This window comes from Lepidochelys kempii, chromosome 1, assembly GCF_965140285.1.
Source record: "Lepidochelys kempii isolate rLepKem1 chromosome 1, rLepKem1.hap1, whole genome shotgun sequence".
In the NCBI taxonomy this organism is placed as follows: Eukaryota; Metazoa; Chordata; order Testudines; family Cheloniidae; genus Lepidochelys; species Lepidochelys kempii.
Genome location: NC_136380.1, coordinates 82317481 through 82341316, shown reverse-complemented (window position 1 = coordinate 82341316; position 23836 = coordinate 82317481). Strand labels below are relative to the sequence as shown.

At 43.8% G+C, this 23836-nt stretch overlaps 1 long non-coding RNA gene across 2 annotated transcripts in view; it reads right to left on the bottom strand.

The window, feature by feature from the left end:
• Positions 1–6096: 6096 nt before the first annotated feature.
• The window catches only part of LOC144930662 (uncharacterized), a 74814-nt gene continuing 57074 nt past the window's right edge, over positions 6097–23836 (bottom strand). For both annotated transcript variants that reach the window (XR_013635965.1, XR_013635966.1), the window contains exons 6-7: positions 11413–11444; positions 6097–6933 (exon numbers count right to left, since the gene is read on the bottom strand). This is a non-coding gene — a long non-coding RNA (uncharacterized LOC144930662). The remainder of the gene's footprint in view (positions 6934–11412; positions 11445–23836) is intronic.

Below are 23836 nucleotides of genomic sequence, written 5' to 3'. Positions count from 1 at the left end.
TGTAGGTACTCCAATATGTTCTCAGAAGATGGAGGGTCTGAAGACTGCTCCTATTGCTGCTGTTGGGACTGGCATCCCAAGACTGCATCCTTTTATAGGATGCTACAGAAGCTACCTGATCTGGTGCTGGCTATGTGGGTGGGTGGGAAGGAGAGAAAGGTTGGGTGCTGCTGGTACCTCCCAAAGGCTGCTGCTTGTGAATCTAATGCAATGTTCAAAGTCACCCTGGGAGAGATTTTTCACACTGGACCTTGGTTCAAGGATGGTCTTAACATTTTTAAGTGAGTCTGTGAAACACTATTTTTGCCCTACTCCAAAAGAAATAGACTCCTGTGTACTGTGCCCATTCTGCACAGGAGTAGCCCAAGGATTTGCTTGTCAACATTTAAAAGTGTTACAAGTAAGCGAGGTGGGGGGCGGGGGGAAAGGGGTCTGTCAGGCCTGACGTGATTTTGTGTGCTTCCAGTGAACATTAGCACTTATTTAACACTTTACAAACAGTAACTGATTACTTGTCACAACGAGAATGCTGGAAGGGAAAAATTACAGATAGGAAAAATCAAGGCACAGAGAGGTTGCATGACGTGACTAAGGATTCAGTGATAGCCAGTCTCAGAGCCAGGATTAGAACACATGAGTTCTTTACTTGCCACCTAGTGCTTGGTGAGTACAGCAGGGTGGTTCTCACACTATTTAACTAGTTTCATGTTGTGGCCAGAAGGCACACTGGTGCTCAACAGCCAGCTAGGAGGAGCTAAAAGTGGCTGTAGCATCATTAACATCAGTCGTGGGGACACCCTTCCTTTTCTTGGCTACAAATTGGTCTAGACTCTAGGATCTAGACCCTAGAGTCAGAGGACTTGTACCTCTAGGTTTCATGTAGCCCAGAGATCAGCTCTGGGCAGCCATAGGATGGTCTATGAATCACCCAGGATCTTGGGGATATCAGTGACAAACTTTCAACCCTAGTGGTAGCCTTTAAAAGGTAAAGCAAGCTCCTTATCTATAAAGAAAATTAAGATTATCTATCAGTCTCTAAAATATGTGCAACTCCACAAAACTGGGGCTTCCTGTCAGAGTCACCACTGTACCAAAGGAGCAAAATGATCATTTCAAAGCAAGCTGCTAAAGGATAAGCAGCTAATGCAAAATTTATTTTCTGACACAAAATAGCTAATGTTCAACTTCTTTTGTGAGACAATTTAATGAACAGAGCTCATGAACTGTGGGTATTGGACAAAATGATTATCACAAAGAGTTTTAAAATGCATTTTGATGTCAAAAAGGACAAATTATATAGAAATAAAAATTAGAATATTATTGTGATTTATGCAGTTAATTTTGGCAGCTGAAGTGTGGGAACTGTACTTCAGGCAGATGTTCAGCAGAGATTTCTAGCAGCTAGCAGGAATGATGTCAGAACATTGCATAATTTGCCTTGTTTGTAACTGGTTGGAATAAACAGTCACATCTTTAGGTCATTTATTAGTATACAAATTCCACCCAAAGCTGCTGTGTTAGGAGCTGAGCAGTGCTGTATATATTATAGTTCATCTCTGTGACCTTATAAGCATGCAGATTTGGGACATCTGATTTATTTGCATAGACAGTGAAGTGTCTTCACAGTATGTAGGAGACATATGCAGGTAGCAAAGTAATCCATTATCCATATCTGTCTGTGAGGTACCGAAGATTACCCACCTACACCCTGACCCTGCAGTCCTTACCGAGGCAGACGCCCAAACTGCAGCATCAGGCCCAAAGATTTAGTTTCCGACAAAGCTGCACTATTTAGTACCTTGCTATATAGGAGCTATTTTCTAGAGCTTACTGGCTGCCCTGTTTAATGATGGTACATTCTCACATAACTACTCATTTCTAAATGACAATAGCACTTAAAAGCCAATGAAAAATGAGAAGGTTTCTATAAAGTCAAACCCCATGTGCTTTTAACAGGGCCCTTAATCCCTCCCCTCCACCTAACACCTCTATCTCCAGCCTCAATGCACTCCATTCCACCTTTGTTGCACAAACCCACAGAGAGAGCCATGGGTAGTGGTGAAGTAGAAAGGTGGTGTTATCCCTTCTACAAAACATCTGTGTGGCCTAGCAGACCCCAGGGCAAAGGGAGCCTCTAGAGAGAGGAGCTAGTGAACACACACATTATACAGCATAATCCCCTTATTAAAATTGTGTATGTTATACAGTAAAAAGTTATGGAAAGCTGAAGTTAACACTCAGACAGCAGCTGTGGGATAGCCAGTAAATGACATCTAGCATGACGATGTTATGTTGCCACGAGCCCATAGAATGAAGTAGAGAAGGAGGGGGAGAGAACCAGTCAGATGAGAGCTCATTGGTCACAGCTAGAATTTGCATACTGTAAAAAGGACCACACAACTCCCTGCTGATTGTGAAGTTACTGAGTGTGCATATGCAATCAGAACACTTAGCTCTCCTAAGAAACACAAAAAGAAAAGGAGTACTTGTGGCACCTTAGAGACTAACCAATTTATTTGAGCATGAGCTTTCGTGAGCTACAGCTCACTTCATCGGATGCATACCGTGGAAACTGCAGCAGACATTATATACACACAGAGACCATGAAACAATACCTCCTCCCACCCCACTGTCCTGCTGGTAATAGCTTATCTAACGTGATCATCAAGTTGGGGCCATTTCCAGCACAAATCCAGGTTTTCTCACCCTCCACCCCCCCACACACAGACTCACTCTCCTGCGGGTAATAGCCCATCCAAAGTGACAACTCTCTTCACAATGTGCATGATAATCAAGGTGGGCCATTTCCTGCACAAATCCAGGTTCTCTCATCCCCTCACCCCCCTCCAAAAACCACACACACAAACTCACTATCCTGCTGGTAATAGCTCATCCAAAGTGACCACTCTCCCTACAATGTGCATGGTAATCAAGGTGGGACATTTCCAGCACAAATCTAGGTTTTCTCACCCCCCCACACCCCCATACACACACAAACTCACTCTCCTGCTGGTAATAGCTCATCCAAAGTGACCACTCTCCCTACAATGTGCATGTCACTTTGGATGGGCTATTACCAGCAGGAGAGTGAGTTTGTGTGTAGGGGGGTGGAGGGTGAGAAAACCTGGATTTGTGCTGGAAATGGCCCAACTTGATGATCACTTTAGATAAGCTATTACCAGCAGGACAGTGGGGTGGGAGGAGATATTGTTTCATGATCTCTGTGTGTATATAATGCCTGCTACAGTTTCCACGGTATGCATCCGATGAAGTGAGCTGTAGCTCACGAAAGCTCATGCTCAAATAAATTGGTTAGTCTCTAAGGTGCCACAAGTACTCCTTTTCTTTTTGTGAATACAGACTAACACGGCTGTTACTCTGAAACCTGTCATTAAGAAACACAAAGAACTTTTTTTGTTTACTGTCACACCCTCATCTTGTTATACCAATAAAATAAAAGCCAGCAGAATCTTATTAAAGGGAAAAAGGCAAAATGCCACATTTATTGTGACTATAGAAAGAATCATAGTAAGCAGTTAGTTGTAGCTATAACATTCCATTCAATTTCATATTTATTCACACATTCATTCATACACATACACACCCACACACACAGGTTCTGCAAGGTTGTTATCATATTTACCAGCCTTAGAGTTGCTCATGCCAAGCCACTGGCCAGGTGGCCTGGACATGAGGAGGGAGCAGGGCCTTGTCAGATGCTCATCTGATGCTCCTGGAAGTCTGGTTCGAACTTTCTAGAGTCCATTTTTATAGGAATTTCTTCCTATGCCAGTCTATGGGAATTGCTTCATCATGCTGTTGCTGAATCAATCAGCAGATGGCACATTCCTGACGGCTCCGTGCTGCCAGATGTTATCTTGTTCTTTGGTTCTCTCATTCTTGAGGCTGTTGGGTGGATTCCAGTCTCCCCTCTGGGGGTCCTCTGGTTATTTCCATTTGATGCCTTCTTCAGCTGATGGACACTGGATTCTTAGGCTGGCACCTCCCTGATCATTCATTTATTATCCACACCAAGCATCCATCCACATACATCCTCTATCTCTATTTTAATCACAATTGTTAATAAAGCGAGATGAATACAACAAAAGGGTGGGGAGTTTCTGGGTGCTGTTTCTGTTGTTACAGAGTATTGCTTTGAGTCTCTCTCTGTGTGAGTAGTAGTTGTTACAAAGAATTGCTTTGAGCACAAACTCTGTCTTAGAATGTACTAACACAATTAGCAGCTTGCAAGTTTCACACATAGAGGGAGAGAAACAGTACCAAAAACCAAGAGTCCTCTTAATTAGTAATACCCTGGAATTTAAACTATGGGGAATCAAACTCATTTGTGATTTTAATACAGAACTTCTTTAATATGCTCCAACAATCTTCCCACACAGAAACATGCTGGACAAAGTGGGATTGCTAGGCAAAGACCTGGGGGGCTGTCTCCAGTCATGTGCTCAATAGGTTGTAAATAAATCATTCTTGTTTCAGTTCTTAAGAAAACCTACTATTTATTTTAATAACCATCTTCGTATAATGCACACACACCTCTGTCCTCTCCTACACAGATCATGACCCTATGGAAAGCTCTTCACAGGGTCACAGAGCAGGGGAGATTGAGGTGGATTCCTTCCCTCCCACCCCCCAGTCTCTGCAGAAGAGATGTAATCCACAGGGGACCGAAGGGGGCACAATTTGGCCCATTACTTTTAGTTATTACTGTTACAAGCCCCAAACCTGTGCTAGGACCTCTATTGGACAAATATAATGACATAGGCACCTCTTAATAACTAGCTTGGGCAGGTGCCAACAGAGTGTCAAGGAGCCAACTGCAGCAGGGTCAGCTCCTAGCAACACACTGGACACAACCGATCCTGACAGAGGCAGCCTGCTTAACTGCACTTCTTGACTGGTGGCAGGACCAAGGTAGCTACTATTTCACCCAGCAGTAGCCAAAGCATGTTGGCTGCTCAGTGTGTTCCACACCCACAGCTGTGCTTGGTCCTGCTACTGCTCACCTTGCTGCTGTCCCTGCTTCACTTCCTGCCCTTCTCCATCCCTGACACCCCTGTCTGAGACCCCTAGTCTCCAGCTCAGCCACTGGTTCTGGCATTTGGCTTCTTATCCCTGGCTCTGACCCTCACCTCTGCTCTCAGCTGGTGGCCTGTGATCCTTATTCTTCACTTTAGCTCAGCTCCATTCTAACCTTCAGGCCTGGCCACCCCCATGGCTTTGACCATTAGGCCCTACCACCCATGTCCTAGTCATAGTCCTGACACAGAAAAACAAAAAGCAGGGAAGGGATGGGATAAGGACGGTAAAGACAACAGCAACAAGACCATCCGGTTACACAGTGACTATTCTTGGGGACAGCATGCAGTGATTGCATCACCTGAGAGATGAGAGGCTAGGGTATTATTGTTTTTAATCACTTATGCCACTAAATACGTCAATATTTTACCTAGCAATTAGTTCTTGGTTAATCAATGTTCCAAACAAAGTTTAAAAGTTCATTTGTTATATAATACCATTTACAAACAGAACACTTGACATATTGTTCGAACATAAGATCTTGATTTGTGTGAGCCCTTTTTTTGTATAATTCATAATCCCAAGAGCTCCTTAGCCCTCCCACCCTAACAGTAATTCTGAAAGTCATTAGTTCCTGTGATATTTTTATCTGTGGTCTGTCCATGAACTGACTTTTCTTGCAACAAACAGAAAATGGTTTAAGTGATAACCTTTGAACATTCTTCCTGGTTATGACAGTGGGGCAGAGACTTCTTCTGAGCCTTGTAGTCACCAGATTAGTTTGCTAAAATCAATCATTCTCTGAAGACAATAAGAGAGCTTTCCCTGAGGAAGAAACCACAAACCCCAAGCAAGGTCCATGGGTAGATCATGGGAAACAGGTAGTAAAGTTATATTTAACCATAACTACACTTCATCTATAATTCCTCTGTTGACAAGTTTAAAACCTGTACAATATACATTGATAAGCTTCAGGTCAAGTGTTAGATTTTAAAGGAAAACTGGAAAACAAAAAGGCTACTAATATCCTTTTATTATAAAGACATAACATTTTGGGACAAGCTATTTTGGTGCTTGAAAAGAAATGTCAGGAAAGTGATGTCTTGAGGGGGAAATTTAATTTTAAACTAAAAGTTCACAGTATGTATAGCCATCTTGCTGAACCACTGAAATATCCATCTTCGGCTGCAGCTCTCGTACTTTCAAATGCATTATCTAATTTATAGTTCAGATATACCAGATGCTGGGACTGGCCAATAGCGGATGGATCACTTGAAAATTGCCCTGTTCTGTTCATTCCCTTTGAAGCATCTGGCATTGGCCACTGTCGGAAGACAGGAGACTGGGCTAGATGGACGATTAGTCTGATCCAGTATAGCCATTCTTATGTTCTTATAGTTGCCACTATAAAATGACCTAAAACTCATGTAATCTGTTTTATAGAGAAGACAATAAAATAAATAATTCCCCCCCATCAGAAACAATTAGAACATTTTCATTATTAGATATACCACTCAGAAGAGCATTACTAAGGTTTTAGTCTTTTTTTTACTTGAGGTAAATATCTATCCCAGTGTCTAAAATCGTCTGTATATCAATACACTGGTGAAGCTGTGGTTTAAGGCCTGTGTCTGCCCCTATTCAAGTCAATAACAAAAGTTGCAATGAGTTAAGTGGTGCAGGACCAGGATCTTATTAAGGAATAGCAAGGAATTGGATACTAGAGTCAGCAAGTTGTTTGAAGATGTGGGTTCTGTGGTTGTGTGTTTTTGTGTCAAATTTTCTGCTGGTGTAAACAAGTGTGCAGCTCCATTGTGAAGGTCTCCTTTGCAGTCCCCGTTCCTGCAGGCCTGGAGTGCAGGGCTGGTCACCCAGGCCAGTATAAGTCAGAGAAAGCTGAAAAATGGGGCAGATATGGCAGTCAGGAATTGGTGAAGGAAAGCCCTGGCCACATTCCCTATCATAGAACCTTCTAACTCCATCTCTGTGCCACTAGTGGATCGCACCACACTTGTTATGCCAGTAGTGTGGTGCAAAATGACCGTATCTCTCATGGGACACTAGCCATATAACTCTTTGCCGCTCCTTATATTTCCCCTTTTTTAAATGGCTGCTGTACAATCTCATATTAAATCCCAGGCATGCTACAATAGACAGACTTCCCCCCTTCTTTTAAATGTGCTTACTATAAATACATGAAATAGATGGTTCAACAATTTCTAGTATAAATATTTGGTCTGCAATTTGTCGACGTACAAGCATAACATTAACTAGCATACTTTTTGTGGGTGAATGTATTTACATTAGACACGAGATAATGCCCTTTTTCCATCTCAGTTCCATCGATAGACACATACAAATGGGAAATGACTGCCTAGGAAGGAGTACTGTGGAACGGCATCTGGGGGTCATAGTGGACCACAAGCAAAATATGAGTCAACAGTGTAACACTGTTGCAAAAAAAACAAATGTCATTCTGGGATTTATTAGCAGGAGTGTTGTAAGCAAGACATGAGAAGTAATTCTTCCGCTCTACTCCACAATGATTAGGCCTCAACTGGAGTATTCTGTCCAGTTCTGAGCACCACATTTCAGGAAAGAGGTGAAGAAATTGGAGAAAGTCCAGAGAAGAGCAACAAAAATGATTAAAGGTCTAAAAAACATGACCTATGACTGAAGATTGAAAAAATTGGGTTTGTTTAGACTGGAAACGAGAAGACTGAGAGGGGACATGATAACAGTTTTCAAATACGTAACAGATTGTTACAAGGAGGCGGGAGAAGAATTGTCCTTGTTAATCTCTGAGGATAGGACAAGAAGCAATGGACTTAAATTGCAGCAAGGGTGAGTTAGGTTGGACATTAGGAAAAACTTCCTGTCAGGGTAGTTAAGCACTGGAATAAATTGCCTAAGGAGGTTATGGACTCTCCATCACGGCAGATTTTTAAGAACAGGTAAGACAAACACCTGTCAGGGATGGTCTAGATAATATTTAGTCCTGCCATGAATGCAGGGGACTGGACTAGATGACCTCTCAAGGTCCCTTCCAGTCCTAGGATTCTATGGTAGAGGAGGTTTGGTGAATGTCAAACTAGAATAAATTAAAAGGGACATACATTCCAAACTTCCTCTGAATAAATGCATTGAATATTCCTCACCTGGCCAAAGAGCGGTGTTTAAATCATTCTATGTAGCTAATGTATCATCATTATGAGATCACAGACCATATCGAAGAAAACTCAGGTGACCAGCCGCTCATCTAGCACTATCTATTTATCGTGCTCCAATCACCTTGATATCTAGGTGTCAGTACCTTGGGAGGTTAAGGTTAAGCAGTTAAGGTGCTAGTCTGGGAGTCAGAAGACCTTTGTTTAATTTCCTGTTCCATCATAGACTTTGTTTATTTGCTTGGGCAAATCACATAGGGCTCGATCCACATAGGTGCTTAGGCACCCTGCCACTTAGTGGCATTCTCAACCCCAAGATACGCCCAGGCTCCCCAGTATGGGGCAAGTTAGGCACCTAAGGAAGGGATCTTCAGAGGCCAGCAAGCTAAGCAGAGAGCTGACTAAGGTAGCAAGGAGTGAAATGCATAAGAAAGGAGGATATTTAGGTCCAGGTCATCAAAGATATTTAGCTGCCTAACTCCCATTGATCTGGGCCTTAGATGTCTGACTGAGGGGCCAGAGATAGGCTCCTCCCTCCACACAGGATTCGCAGCTGTGAATCCTTCCCAGGAGTTAGGCACTTAAGTCAGGTCAACCACTTAAGTAGCCCATGCCCTAGCAGCCAAAACCTTTCTTGCAAAATAACCCGCAAACAACCAGCCCTCCTCTTCTCCCCCTTCCCCTCCCAAAACAAACAAACAAACAAACAGAGAGAGAGACACCTCCAGGCAAGAGTAGTTAGTAGCCCACCACTTAGGTCATTCACCTAGGATGCAAGAAATTTGACTTCAACCCACATCCCAGGCTAATGATCTAACCACCAGGAGACACATACACACAGAAAAATTCCCCAATCTGCTTGCCCCTAGCTGTCTTTTGCAACAGATGTCAGGTCTGAGGCATACTCAGAGTACACCTACAGGGTCAGGTTCCACTAGAAAGATACACAGGTAATGCTCACTTGGAGAATCACACTTCAGGGAACCGGAGGCTACAGCTTGGGCAGCTAGTTAGATGTGGGGGAGTGTCTGCACTTAGGCAGCTTTGCGAATGCCGTCTAATGGAAACTTAAGCCTCAGGTGACTTAGGCACCTGTGAGGCTAGGTGACAGCTGAGCAGCAGTTCTGAGACTGTCAGTGGCAGCTAAAAAGTGAATTTAGTTGCCCAAAGAGGCAGTTGGATATCTAAATACTTTGGGGATCTGTCTCTTAGCCTCTCTCTGCATAGTTTCCCATCTGTAAAATGGGGCTAATAGCATTTCCCTAGCTTAAGGGTGGGGGGGTTGTGTTGTGAGGATAAATACACTAAAGAATGTGAGGGGTTTTGGCAATGAGAGCCATAGGAGTATATACCACAGCTAACCACCACATCCTATAAAATTTTGATGTCCTGGCTCTATCCCTTTTGCACTGCTCAGGTAGTATAAAGAGACGGAAAGCCACCTTAACAGGTAACTGCTAACAGGAAAACTGTCCTATCAGCTATTCTGCATAAGGAAAGCACTAGGCAGCATAAAGCTGGCATAGTGGGCAGGGCAGGGGTAGGAAAGCATTGTGCTCAAGAAATACTGACTCAAACCAGACCCAGCTGACCCCCTCAGTCAGAGGAAGGGGAAAGTGTTACACAGTAACCCCTTGGCAAAGGATCCACTGTTCTTTGCAAACAACGTTCATCTCAGCCCTGACAAACTCACTACACCAAATATATGTCTTGCAGGATATTTTCCATAAATAACAACATGTAAGGTATCTACAGAAAACTGATCATTTTTCAAGATTCATAATCATTGTGAGATGTATGCATGTGTAATATCTAAGGAATAATGCAGTTATATTGAAAGCATGCTTTACATATTTAGAGTAAAAATAAATCACAAGGGAATACAATGTCTCAGTGATGGCCCATTCAAGCAGGAGGGAGTTGTCACCTCACCCTGGTTAGCTGCTGATGAAGTGCAAGGCTCAATTGTCTAGCCTTGCTCCAAACCAAGACTTTCAGTGGGGACCCATAAGCGATAACTACAAACAATCAAAACCACTTCGAGGTAAAAAAAAGAACATTATAACAGATAGCGATGGCCCTGTCTATGAATAGGGACACATGACTGTTTCAGTAGAACAGAGTTGGGGAAAGGAACTTTGGATCGTTTCACTGAGCAGACATCTTGGGGAACAGGGGTGTTCTTGTGAAAAATTGGATTCTAGTTCCTGCGAAGCCGTACTGCGCTATACTCTGACCTAATCTGCTTTATTGGATAGGAATGATAACTGTTAAGTTTTGACCCAGGTTCACATTTTATGATTTTGTTTTGTATTGTAGCCACTTGTTTCCATCACTCTCCGTTGTTTCTAGTAGAATCTCTACCCTTCTTAAATAAACTTTCTTTTGTTTTGTTAAAGTGCTGTGAGTTTCACTTGAGCATGAATTTACAGTAAAACTGGTAAACTGGGGTGTGCATCTCCTTGGGGGGACAGAGGAACTGAAATTTCTGTGAGTAGCCAGTGTCGGGGCTAACACAGGGGTGGGCAAACTATGGCCCGCGGAGTGGATCTGGCCCCTAGGGGCTTTGGATCCGGCCTGCGGGATTGCCAACCCTGTGGCGCCGCGGGCCCTGCACCACTCAGGGAAGCGGCCGGCACCACGTCCCTGCAGCTTTTGGGGCACGGGGCTCAGCACACTGTTCTTGCCTGCGGGTACCTCCTCCGAAGCTCCCATTGGCTTCTCAGTCATTTATGATCTTTTGAATATATTCCCCTTCATCTATAAAATGTGGCAAATTTAATTTTCAAAAAAGTTAAATTGCACGGGAAATACTAGATCATTGGGGTTTTAATAATTTTTCCACATCAACTGTGTTCTGATAGGTGAAGTGGTTTTAAAATATGTGATTATTTTTTAATCCATTAGGAAACTCTGGGTGCAAGCAGCCTAGTGACATCAGGATAAACACCTCAGGACAAAAAGTTTATGAAAGTATCTACCCATATTCCACCTCTGATAACCCTTTACTAAAGCAGACACAGCAGTATCAATTTTTCCACTGATTAAGGGCTGATGAAGTTTGCAGATCATGCAGAATACTTCAAAATAGCAAAAACTAATGAATGTGAGAGATGCGAGGATGCATGGGAAAGCACAAGGGCAAATGAAATAGAAGTTGGATGCGTGTAAAGTATTACGCGTTGGCAAAATAATTTGAACTTCTTACCCGCGCTGCTGAGCTCGAACTTGCAGGTTCCTCTGATGAAAACAAATATAGGGATTAATTTAGGGCAGCTCAGTGCACACAGCAAAGGCTAATGCAGATGGGATGCTTAAAACAGAAAATCTTACAACAATGTTCTGGAAATAATGATACATCCTAACTCTGGAACTGCATGTCCAAATTTGGTCATCTCATCTCAAGACAGATATATTGCATAAAAAAAATTGAAAAGTTCCAGAGAAGACAGTTGAAAATGTGTAACTACTGGTTGGATTTATTATAATGAGCAATGGCAAAAATGGTATTATTTAGCCTGGAAAAGGAGAGGCTTAAAGGAGATTTGACTGAGGTATTCAATGTTCATAAAGGCATAGTTACTACTGTTTCATCTCTCCTTTTTTTCTTGTCACAGTATGAGACCGATGAGATACTTTATTAAATTCGAGTCGGTTCCAACTTCCATTGAAATCAACTGAAAGGAGTTGGATCAGAACCGTAAAGATCTAGCACATTAAGAATCAATACAAAGAAATACTTACCCAGGCAGCCCACAGGCCACCTATGAAATTCATTGCCATCGGTATTCATCTGAATACCGTGGATGGATTTTAGAAGTATAGGATCATTTCAGAAGTTTATTATTGCAAGAAAGGATAGTATACAAAGAAAATCTAATCCAGTTAACACAGAGAAACTTTTCAAAAGTATTAAAGTCCACAAGACCTCTTCGAGAAGAATAGTCACAATTTAAACACCTCCTTAAAACCTCTTCCCGCCCCCCAAAAGAAAAGCTATCCGAAACAGAGTTCTGACCCCATAAAGGGAAGAGAGCCAGAAATTCAATGAAGTTCACTAGGGATTCCGCTATTGCTGTTGATTTTACTTGGGAGGCACCAGATAAAACTCTAAGATAGACAGATAACTGGAAACAAGAAAATACAAAAATATCAATTATATAAAGTGATTTTTTTCACAAGAAATCAAAGTATATAGCACTCTCAAGTATGATTGTATATAGTTAGAAAAAGTTAGCTGCCTTACCCTTATCAATAGAGGTAGTCAAACAAATGCTGAAAATGAATTACTTAGATTTCAGACAAAGATTCCTTAGTGTTTTTTAGAGAAGTCACGAATGCTTTTACATTGTCATAATCAAAATATATACCAGTTGCAGTCTTTAACAAAATAAGTTTCATGGGAGTACAAAAACAGGATAGCTTATAGCAACAAACTCAGATTTAGGAAGTAAACATTTATTCTTATAAGACTGAGTGGGTTTTGGCAGATCAGAAAAAATATATGCTGTAGTGTAGGGTGCTGAGAAGGTATCTTTCCTGAGGTTTCCCCAGAGATTTTTCACATAATAATTGCTCCAACAATTGATGAAGCAAATACAGCAGTTAAAAAAAGAAGGAAGAACCATCAGAATATATTTCACAAGGACAGTATTGGTAATCTAAATATTGTGGATATCTGGAGTAAAAGGCTCAAGGGCCATGTACAGAGGTGAATTCTACCCATGACAAATTTCAGAACAGACATTCATTTACAATTTTTTCCAGGCCTCCACAACACCGGTGTTATCTTTACAGGGGCGGCGAGTTATATGGGCCTGTGGTGCCCAGGCTCCAGCAATATTCAGGGCCCACGGGCCCAGCTCCACCAATGTTTGGGACTGGGTCTCTCCCTGGCCCTGCCTGCCACCTCCACACACCTCCTCCAAGTGGCTCCTGGCCCCCGCTTGCTGCCCCTGTGCGCCTCCCCCGGGTCCAGGAGCATCCCTGCCTCTCCCGTGCAGTTCCATGCTGCCTCTGCTCTGCTGGCTCCCGGCATCAACGGCCACCAGAGGGTCCTAGCACCACCCAATCACTAGTGCTGCTGGTGGGGGTGAGGGCTGGGGAGACGGGGAGTCCTCTCTGGCCTGGCTGCACCCAAAACTCCTCATCCCCAGCCCCACCCCACCCCAGAGCCTGCACCCACAGTAAAAGCCCTCACCCCTCTCACCCCAACCCTCTGCCCTAGTCCTGAGCCCCTCCCACACCCCAAACCCCTCATTCCCAGCCCCAGCCAGAGTCCTCATCCCCTCGCACCCTAACCCTCTGCCTCAGCCCTGAGCCCTCTCCTGCATCGTGAGCCCCTCATTCCTGGCCCCATACCACAGCCCTCACCCCACACCCCAACCCTCTGCCCTAGCCCTGAGTCCCCTCCCACACCCCAAACCCCTCATCACCAGCCCCACCCCAGAGCCCTCACATTTTTACATTATTTTAAAAAATATATATTGGCTTAGAAGGCAGCAGGATGGGGAGGCAGGACTTGGACCTGTTCTGGACACCACCAAAAATTATACAAACCTGCCACCCCTGCTTTTGTATAGTTTTCAGCCATCTTTTTTGTTTGATTAAGAAAGATATTGACTTTAATAATGATATATATTTGTAGTAGCAGTTTTAGGAGAGCTATTGTTTTGTCCACAATAACAATTTTCCAAAATTCTCCTCCCATTGCTAGCACCAGCAGAAACACTAGGGTTGACTGGCTGCTGCAGTTTTTAATCACTGTCATCTAGCGCTGGGTTAGACAACACAATGGTGGCCCAGGTTTGGATGCAGATAGATAATACCTTTAAAAACTTTGAAACAATGGAATAGGGATGTTATTTTTATTCTATTTAAATTGGACTATCATGTGTGTTATGGATTTTTTCTTTGTGATATTAGATGCTGGAGTGCTTGACCTGTCCATGTATCTAATTATGTTAAATAGCACATTATATTTTGATTTCTAATAAAGCCATGACCTTGAAATGCAGCTGGGTGTTTCTACTTAGCTGTAAACTTGGAACAATATTGCAGACTACGAAACTACAGAAGTGTGGTTGTTCAAGGATCAAACAGGTGTTTCCTGTTGGTAGTCCAAGTTCCCATGTGAGACTCCAAAGCCCATCTGAGAACAAAACTCATCATATCTTATTTACTTATAACCAGGGTGCTACAAAAAATTCACATCCCTTCCCTCTTCAAAAAAAAGTTTAAATAAAGCTCAGGTTGTGATATAAACCAGAAAAAAGCCAGGAAATTCAAAGATCAAGCTGATCTCTACTCTTGAATTGCCTTATTGTATCCAAGCATTGCTAGGGTCAGAGAGGAGTAAGAGATTGTTGAGTGCCATGTAAGATAAAAAAACATATGAGCTAATAACTGAAGTTTCAATTTATATGAATAAAAGTGTGTATGAGCTGCTATAATATTTGAGAATTGCCATCATAACCACAACAGGATGGCCTTTAGGGATGCTAGGGGTGTCACTGAGCTGGAATAGTCTGGAGTGGAGATTGGGTCCTGTTTTCTGGTAGATGGATTAGGGACAGAAGGAGAAACCCCTCCACAGTTTCAGTACTGGACTGATACCAATTCATTCTTCCCCCTACTGCCTCTGTCTTCATATACTTCCCATAACACCTGTTCTGAATTTAGTGCTCTAAATACAGTACCAAGATGAGGGTTCTCAAGAAAGAGGACCTCCAGATAACAGGAACAGTATGGGCAGGGGCCTTACACATTATCCCACATTTCCTCACCAACGAGGCCAAATCTTGAAATGGAAAAACAAATGGAGTTAGAGGGTAGTTAAATCTTCAGTTTAACCCTTATCTTCTCTGCTGAGACTGCCATTAAGGATTCTGTATCATGACTGAGGGCTAGTCTACTCTAGAAGTGCAAGAGTGGTGCAGCTGAACCGATGCAGCTGTGCCACTGTAGCGTGTCTGGTGAAGACGCTGTATGCCAACAGGAGAGAGCTCTCTCATTAGCATAATAAAACCACCTCTGCAAGAGGCAGTAGCTATGTCAGCAGAAGAAGCTTTCCCACAGACATAGCACTGGCCACACTAGCGCTTAGGTTGATGTAACTTATCATAGAATCATAGAATATCAGGGTTGGAAGGGACCCCTGAAGGTCATCTAGTCCAACCCCCTGCTCGAAGCAGGACCAATTCCCAGTTAAATCATCCCAGCCAGGGCTTTGTCAAGCCTGACCTTAAAAACTTCTAAGGAAGGAGATTCTACCACCTCCCTAGGTAACGCATTCCAGTGTTTCACCACCCTCTTAGTGAAAAAGTTTTTCCTAATATCCAATCTAAACCTCCCCCACTGCAACTTGAGACCATTACTCCTCATTCTGTCATCTGCTACCATTGAGAACAGTCTAGAGCCATCCTCTTTGGAACCCCCTTTCAGGTAGTTGAAAGCAGCTATCAAATCCCCCCTCATTCTTCTCTTCTGCAGGCTAAACAATCCCAGCTCCCTCAGCCTCTCCTCATAACTCATGTGTTCTAGACCCCTAATAATTTTTGTTGCCCTTCGCTGGACTCTCTCCAATTTATCCACATCCTTCTTGTAGTGTGGGGCCCAAAACTGGACACAGTACTCCAGATGAGGCCTCACCAATGTCGAATAGAGGGGAACGATCACGTCCCTCGATCTGCTCGCTATGCCCCTACTTATACATCCCAAAATGCCATTGGCCTTCTTGGCAACAAGGGCACACTGCTGACTCATATCCAGCTTCTTGTCCACTGTCACCCCTAGGTCCTTTTCCGCAGAACTGCTGCCTAGCCATTCGGTCCCTAGTCTGTAGCGGTGCATTGGATTCTTCCATCCTAAGTGCAGGACCCTGCACTTATCCTTATTGAACCTCATCAGATTTCTTTTGGCCCAATCCTCCAATTTGTCTAGGTCCTTCTGTATCCTATCCCTCCCCTCCAGCGTATCTACCACTCCTCCCAGTTTAGTATCATCCGCAAATTTGCTGAGAGTGCAATCCACACCATCCTCCAGATCATTTATGAAGATATTGAACAAAACCGGCCCCAGGACCGACCCTTGGGGTACTCCACTTGATACCGGCTGCCAACTAGACATGGAGCCATTGATCACTACCCGTTGAGCCTGACAATCTAGCCAGCTTTCTACCCACCTTATAGTGCATTCATCCAGCCCATACTTCCTTAACTTGCTGACAAGAATACTGTGGGAGACCGTGTCAAAAGCTTTGCTAAAGTCAAGAAACAATACATCCACTGCTTTCCCTTCATCCACAGAACCAGTAATCTCATCGTAAAAGGCAATTAGATTAGTCAGGCATGACCTTCCCTTGGTGAATCCATGCTGGCTGTTCCTGATCACTTTCCTCTCATGCAAGTGCTTCAGGATTGATTCTTTGAGGACCTGCTCCATGATTTTTCCAGGGACTGAGGTGAGGCTGACTGGCCTGTAGTTCCCTGGATCCTCCTTCTTCCCTTTTTTAAAGATTGGCACTACATTAGCCTTTTTCCAGTCATCCGGGACTTCCCCCGTTCGCCACGAGTTTTCAAAGATAATGGCCAATGGCTCTGCAATCACAGCCGCCAATTTCTTCAGCACTCTCGGATGCAACTCGTCCGGCCCCATGGACTTGTGCACGTCCAGCTTTTCTAAATAGTCCCTAACCACCTCTATCTCCACAGAGGGCTGGCCATCTCTTCCCCATTTTGTGATGCCCAGCGCAGCAGTCTGGGAGCTGACCTTGTTAGTGAAAACAGAGGCAAAAAAAGCATTGAGTACATTAGCTTTTTCCACATCCTCTGTCACTAGGTTGCCTCCCTCATTCAGTAAGGGGCCCACACTTTCCTTGGCTTTCTTCTTGTTGCCAACATACCTGAAGAAACCCTTCTTGTTACTCTTGACATCTCTTGCTAGCTGCAGCTCCAGGTGCGATTTGGCCCTCCTGATATCATTCCTACATGCCCAAGCAATATTTTTATACTCTTCCCTGGTCATATGTCCAACCTTCCACTTCTTGTAAGCTTCTTTTTTATGTTTAAGATCTGCTAGGATTTCACCATTAAGCCAAGCTGGTCGCCTGCCATATTTACTATTCTTTCGACTCATCGGGATGGTTTGTCCCTGTAACCTCAACAGGGATTCCTTGAAATACAGCCAGCTCTCCTGGACTCCTTTCCCCTTCAAGTTAGTCCCCCAGGGGATCCTGGCCATCCGTTCCCTGAGGGAGTCGAAGTCTGCTTTCTTGAAGTCCAGGGTCCGTATCCTGCTGCTTACCTTTCTTCCCTGCGTCAGGATCCTGAACTCAACCAACTCATGGTCACTGCCTCCCAGATTCCCATCCACTTTTGCTTCCCCCACTAATTCTACCCGGTTTGTGAGCAGCAGGTCAAGAAAAGCGCCCCCCCTAGTTGGCTCCTCTAGCACTTGCGCCAGGAAATTGTCCCCTACACTTTCCAAAAACTTCCTGGATTGTCTATGCACCGCTGTATTGCTCTCCCAGCAGATATCAGGAAAATTAAAGTCACCTGTGAGAATCAGGGCATGCAATCTAGTAGCTTCCGTGAGCTGCCGGAAGAAAGCCTCATCTACCTCATCCCCCTGGTCCGGTGGTCTATAGCAGACTCCCACCACTACATCACTCTTGTTGCACACACTTCTAAACTTAATCCAGAGACACTCAGGTTTTTCTACAGTTTCGTACCGGAGCTCTGAGCAGTCATACTGCTCCCTTACATACGGTGCTACTCCCCCACCTTTTCTGCCCTGCCTGTCCTTCCTGAACAGTTTATAACCATCCATGACAGTACTCCAGTCATGTGAGTTATCTCGCCAAGTCTGTTATTCCAATCACGTCATAGTTCTTATGTCGCTCAGGGGGTGGCTTAGGCCTGGTCTACACTAGTGCGGGGGGAATCAATCTAAGTTACGCAACTTCAGCTATGTGAATAACATAGCTGAAGTCGACGTACTTAGATCTACTTACCGCCAGTGGCGTATTAATGCCTAGGCCAACAAGGCCTAGGTCTAGGGTGGCAAATTTGCAGGGGCAGCAAATTTATAATAGCAGCCAGAGGCCGCTTCCCCTGGCGCCGGTTCCCGCCCTCTGCCCCCATCCCCGCCCTAACTCCACCCCTTCCCCGCCCTTATTGGTCCCCTTCCCCAAATCCCCACCCCAGCCCCACCTCCTCTCCTGAGAGCACCGTGTTCTCCTCTCTTCCCCCCTCCTTCACAAAGCTGTTTCGCGCACAAGCACTGGCAGGGAGCGGGGAGAAGCAGGACCAGGCGGCGTGCTCAGGGGAAGAAGTGGAGGCAGAGGCGGAGCGGAGCTGAGCTGGGGTGGCGGCGGGGGGAGGGGGAGGAGGTGGCAATTATTTCAGGGCCTAGGGGTGGCAAAATCTTTAATCTGCCACTGCTTCCCGCAGTGTCGATGGGAGAGCGAGCGGCAGTTGACTTATTGCATTTAGACTAGATGCAATAAATCGACCCCCGCCGGATCAATCACTGCCCGTCAATCCAGCAGGTAATGTAGACAAGTTATTCACAGCCCTGAGCGACATAAGTAGTAGTATGTAAAAGCCCTAAGATAATGTCAGGATTCACAGACTCCAAATTTGACTCCCTAAAATGCATTTCTTTAATAAATATTTCCCTGCTTGCACCAAAAAATAAAAAAGCTTCAGTTTGTAATAGTGCTAAAGACCCAGGGTGAATGGTTGCCTGTAGTGATGGTGAGAGTATGATGCAGGCATATATGTGTACATTGCATAATTGATTACCTCTTCTGGAAGCCTGCCACTTCCAACATTCACACGTAACTATTAGGAATAACAAACGTGTGACTCCTATTCCAGACATGTAAGAGGAGCTCCTACACATTCCCATATTCCCACCACCGTCAATGTCACGGTCACCATCATTACATCACCTCTGAATTTGCCTTAAAATTAACTAAAAATTTAACAGCCATCATGAAGAGACTGGTATCCATGCTGAAAGTGTAAACATCCCACGTATCTGTTCAGAAGGAGTGTGAATTACTTGGTTATCCTTTTATGGTATAGTTTTATTTAGTTCTCAGAATTGTTTGGAATTTCTTCCTAATTGTTTCCACTCTTTTTCCTCAAAGTGTCCATAAAATGATATTTGATACCCTATACTGACTCTCGCTTTACTTTGTTATGTTCTCTCAGCATAAAGAAAACCCTGCTGAATGTTTGTTTACCTTCTCTCAAGAGAGGTTAAGGAGAAGTTTTAAAGGGAAACAGCTGTACAAGCTTACATAATAGTGTAAATTTGCCCATCTTTTCATACAAGGTGCTTTAATCCTCTATATTTACACTTGAAGGAAAACAATATTCTGAACCGTGAGCCTTAATCCCTTATATTGACACTACAAAGAGGGAAAGATCTAGCACAAATGTAGAATGTTTCCTTTGTTATCAGCTACAGTACATTGCACTTCATTTTCTTCTAAATTCCTGGGAAAGAAAGCAATAGCCATTCATCCTGAGAATCTGGAAGAACTTTACTCCAGTACCTCTCCATGCTTTATAAGCACTAATTAAGCCTTTCAACTCCCTGGAGAAGCAGATAAGCCATAGTATCTCCACTGTACAATTGGGGAAATCAAGGCACAGAAGGCTTGGTGATTTGCTCAAGATCACACAGCAAGCCCCTGATCATGTAATTTAACAGGAGCAGTCCCTAGGGCTATCCATGTGACTTGTGATTACAGACATGAGTAAGCATGGCAGGATCCAGGGTTGAGTCTGTAACAAACTCAGGATCTCTAGTGATACCTTGATTCAAACTGCTTTGCTGTAATCATTAGCACAAACTCCCATTCTGAAGGCCAATGGTCGGCTGGTTTATTTTTGTATGAGTGGAGACAAAATGAGAGAAAGTCTGCCTTCACGTTAAACACCATTATAAAATATACTTATTTAATTTAACAGGTATTTTCTGAAGCTTTTAAATACATGAGATTGTGATGGGGCAAAGGCCTCAGACAGGCAAATAAAGGGTTAACAGGCAGTCTGAGGCTTCAGTTAGCCCATTCTGTGGCAACTGGAGGGGAGACAGGTAAGTAAGGATTAGACCCAGCTGGGAGGAACCAGACTGGGTGGTTCCTATAGAGGAAGTTCTGCAGTGTCACGAAAGGAGGAGAGCTGAAGCACAGAGCTTATACCATGGGACTGGGGCCCTGAAGGGAAAGGGCAGCAAAGGTGAAGGGGTTCTAGGCAGAGAAGCTAAGGGATGCCTAGAGGAAGCTCCTTAGCAACAGATTGGGAAAAGCTATATGAGGAGATGAAACTCCACAGACAGGTGACCAGAGAGCACAGCCCCACAACAGATGCTGCAAGCAGGTAAAGGTAGGAAGCAGTCCCAGGAGCTAGTGAGGGGATCGTAAGAAAGAGACCCTAGCCGCTCATCACAAGGGCCCAGGGCTGGGAACTCAAGGAGAGGGTAGGCCTGGATTCCCCTAACACTCCCTCACAAGAGGCGCAGTGTAAGTCTCAGGAAAGGAGCAAGAGCTACTAAGCCCACACCAGGGCTGAAGGCCTTCTACATGGTCTCTAGGACTTTAGATTTTTGTTTGTATTTCTTTGCTTACCCTGGAAAGGGACTGAACTGAAAGGTGACCTGGCTACAGGGCTAGGACATGGAAGAAAGAAACTGCAGCAGAATGAGAATGGGGGGAATATGAGGCACCAGAGGCAAAGAATCCCTACAATGCCATTTACAAGATGCTAGGAGCCACAACAGCTGTGGGGACAACAACTGCTTACACAAATCAATACTCAAATACCTCCCCTTATTTTGGGGCACAACACTTGGCCTCTAGGGTAGAACTTAAAAGACATTTACCTCTAAAGTTCTCAAAAGATAACTTCTCTGTGCTTTTTAAGTTAAGCTTTTAATACCACATTTAATTTCAATGGAAAGCCTCTAACAAAACCAAACTTATATCACCGTGTGTTGCATATTGAGACAAAGTAGGAATACCATTAGCACACAGAAGTTTTACCTCCAGTTTGAACTCCTGAAATCTTTCTCTCCATGTATGGTAAAGATTCAGCAATGCCTTTTCTGTTAATCTCTTCCAAAATGCATAAGTATTCTACGAAGTACAATTGCCTGAACCTGATGACCTTTCAAAAGAGACAAAAGCATGAAGTATAAATGAGAAGATTACCATTTCCCATACAGTTTTACTAAGGTACAGTGCAGGTGCTTCCTCACATCAGATGCCAATGAAGTGAGCTGAAGCTCACGAAAGCTTATGCTCAAATAAATTTGTTAGTCTTTAAGGTGCCACAAGTACTCCTTTTCTTTTTGCGAATACAGACTAACATGGCTGCTACTCTGAAACCTGTCGTTTACCACTGTTACACAAAAAATAGGAGTAAAAAAAATTAACCCTTGACCTGTTGCCATGGTCTTCGCTCATAGAGTGTACTGTCTTGCCTATTGGTTAGGGCTTAGGCCCTTCAACCTGCAGAGAGAATTTGGCCTGCACAGGCCCTCCCACTCCACCAGGCTCTGTCCCAGGGTCCTGTGAGAGCTATCAAAGGTCTGAAAGTCAGGGGCATCTTCAGGGGCATCATCTCCCTGGGTCACTTCCTACTACCTGATGATTGTCCAAAGCTTGCCACCTGTGACAAGGAGATGTGCATGGAGTCAGCTCACAGCTTGGCACCGCTTCATGGCTGTGCATGGCACGGAACCTACCTCTTTCAGGATGGCAGCTGCATCCCCCTGTGTCTTGGCCCTCAGCCAGGTCAGTTCCAAGTCTCTCCCCTTCAGGGGTAGTCCATGAACAAACTAAGGGGAATTAACACAAATAAACTGAGTCCATATGGGGGGGTGGGGGAATGCCTCTCTCTCAGGGTGTACCAGAAGCAGGTCCTCCCTTCCTTCAAAGAGGGACCTTTGAGCAATTGTAGGGAGAGATCCTTCCTGCAGGTCTTCTCCCAGGAGCTGTGAGTTGCAGATCTATTGAGTTGCAAAACTCTTCCCTGGTCTGCCCCCAAGTGAGCTACCCTGCTCCCTTTTACCTCCTCCTCCTCCAGCCTGTGCATCTCTTGCAGGCTGGGCCCAGAGCAGCTCCTTAACCCCTTGTTGCCCAGTGTGAGGTTTGTATACCCCATCACACATGGACTGTGACACAAAACATCTTTCATACCGAACATATTAGTACTTCTGAAACAGTTAATCACACTAACTTATAATCATCCCTTTGGGGCATATAGGCCCCAGCTGAGTGGTTCCCCTCTAATCAGCAAATAATGTGCTCAAATGCTTTGCTGAGTTGAGGGCCACAGTCCCCCCCAAAAGTGAAATTTTAAAATCCAATCATTCGATTTTAAATGACTCTTAATATAGAGCTTTAGAAATTCCAAATGAAAGCATCTTTTGAACATTCTTCATCTCCTTGTAGTCATTCTACACACAGACACTGAACACAGTGAATAGACTGGAAAATGTTTGACCTTACATTGGCTAGTGAATTAGAGACTCATTGTGTAGCCTACTACCTACTCACACAGAAGTCCACATTCTGAGTAAAATTATTAGAAGATTGCTTGGGGGAAAATTCTCCATCCAATGACATATAGCCACCACTTTGCCTCAACAAAGAGAATAATTCTCCTCTTCTGTCTCCATTGGTACAAGACTTGATCATGAATAATAGCTTTATGGTTCTCATAAATAGTATTCAGTAAAAGAGGTACAGCTTCTGTTTTCCTTTGCATGAGATCCAGTTCCAACTGGGGGACTATGCACAGTGAGTTGATGAGCATGCTAGAAAAATTAAAACGTGTTGTAAAAATTCCTCTTATATGACTAGAGAATTTTAAATGGAATGAACATACTCGTATCTAGCTCCCCACAAAATCAATGTTGGCACCTTTGTTTAGTAAAAACAACAAACCCTGGGCAATAGTTGAACAAGGGTATAATGGAGCCTACAGATGCATTATATAATAACAAACATTGTTATTGCTTACATTTTATACAGAATCTTTCAGCTTAAAGGATCTCAGAGTCCTTTAGAAACACATCACAGCAGTGAAATGCAATAGCTCTGGGGAGGAGATAAAAGGAAGATGGACAACTTGGACAAACCACACTGCACAAGATCAGTAGGAGAGGCAATTTTGGTCAAGCATACTGTGGTAGTCTATAAACAACTGTATCAAGAGTGTTCTGGGATCTTTCGGGCCTGATATTCAAAAATGTGTGCCAAATTACATGTGCAATCTAAGTAATTCTATGTGCAAACTAGGCAAGCAATTCCATATGGGGATTTAAAAAAAAATCAGACCTTTTTTAATGTACAAGCTGAGCTGACAGAACCAGTTTATGAGGCCTCACGCAAAACAGCCATGCACAATAACTGTCTGGGACTCAACTTATCAACTTCAAAAAGAATAAGGACAGCAAATCTTCAGTTTCAAGGACTATTTCTACCTGATGCTTACACCAGGAAGTCAGCCCATCTCGCAGCTCCCAGCCTTTAAAGCCCCAATTTCGTCTTCCTTTAGGTCTTTTTTATACACCAGAAGCAAAGAGAGCAGAGATGCAACTTTTTTCCCACG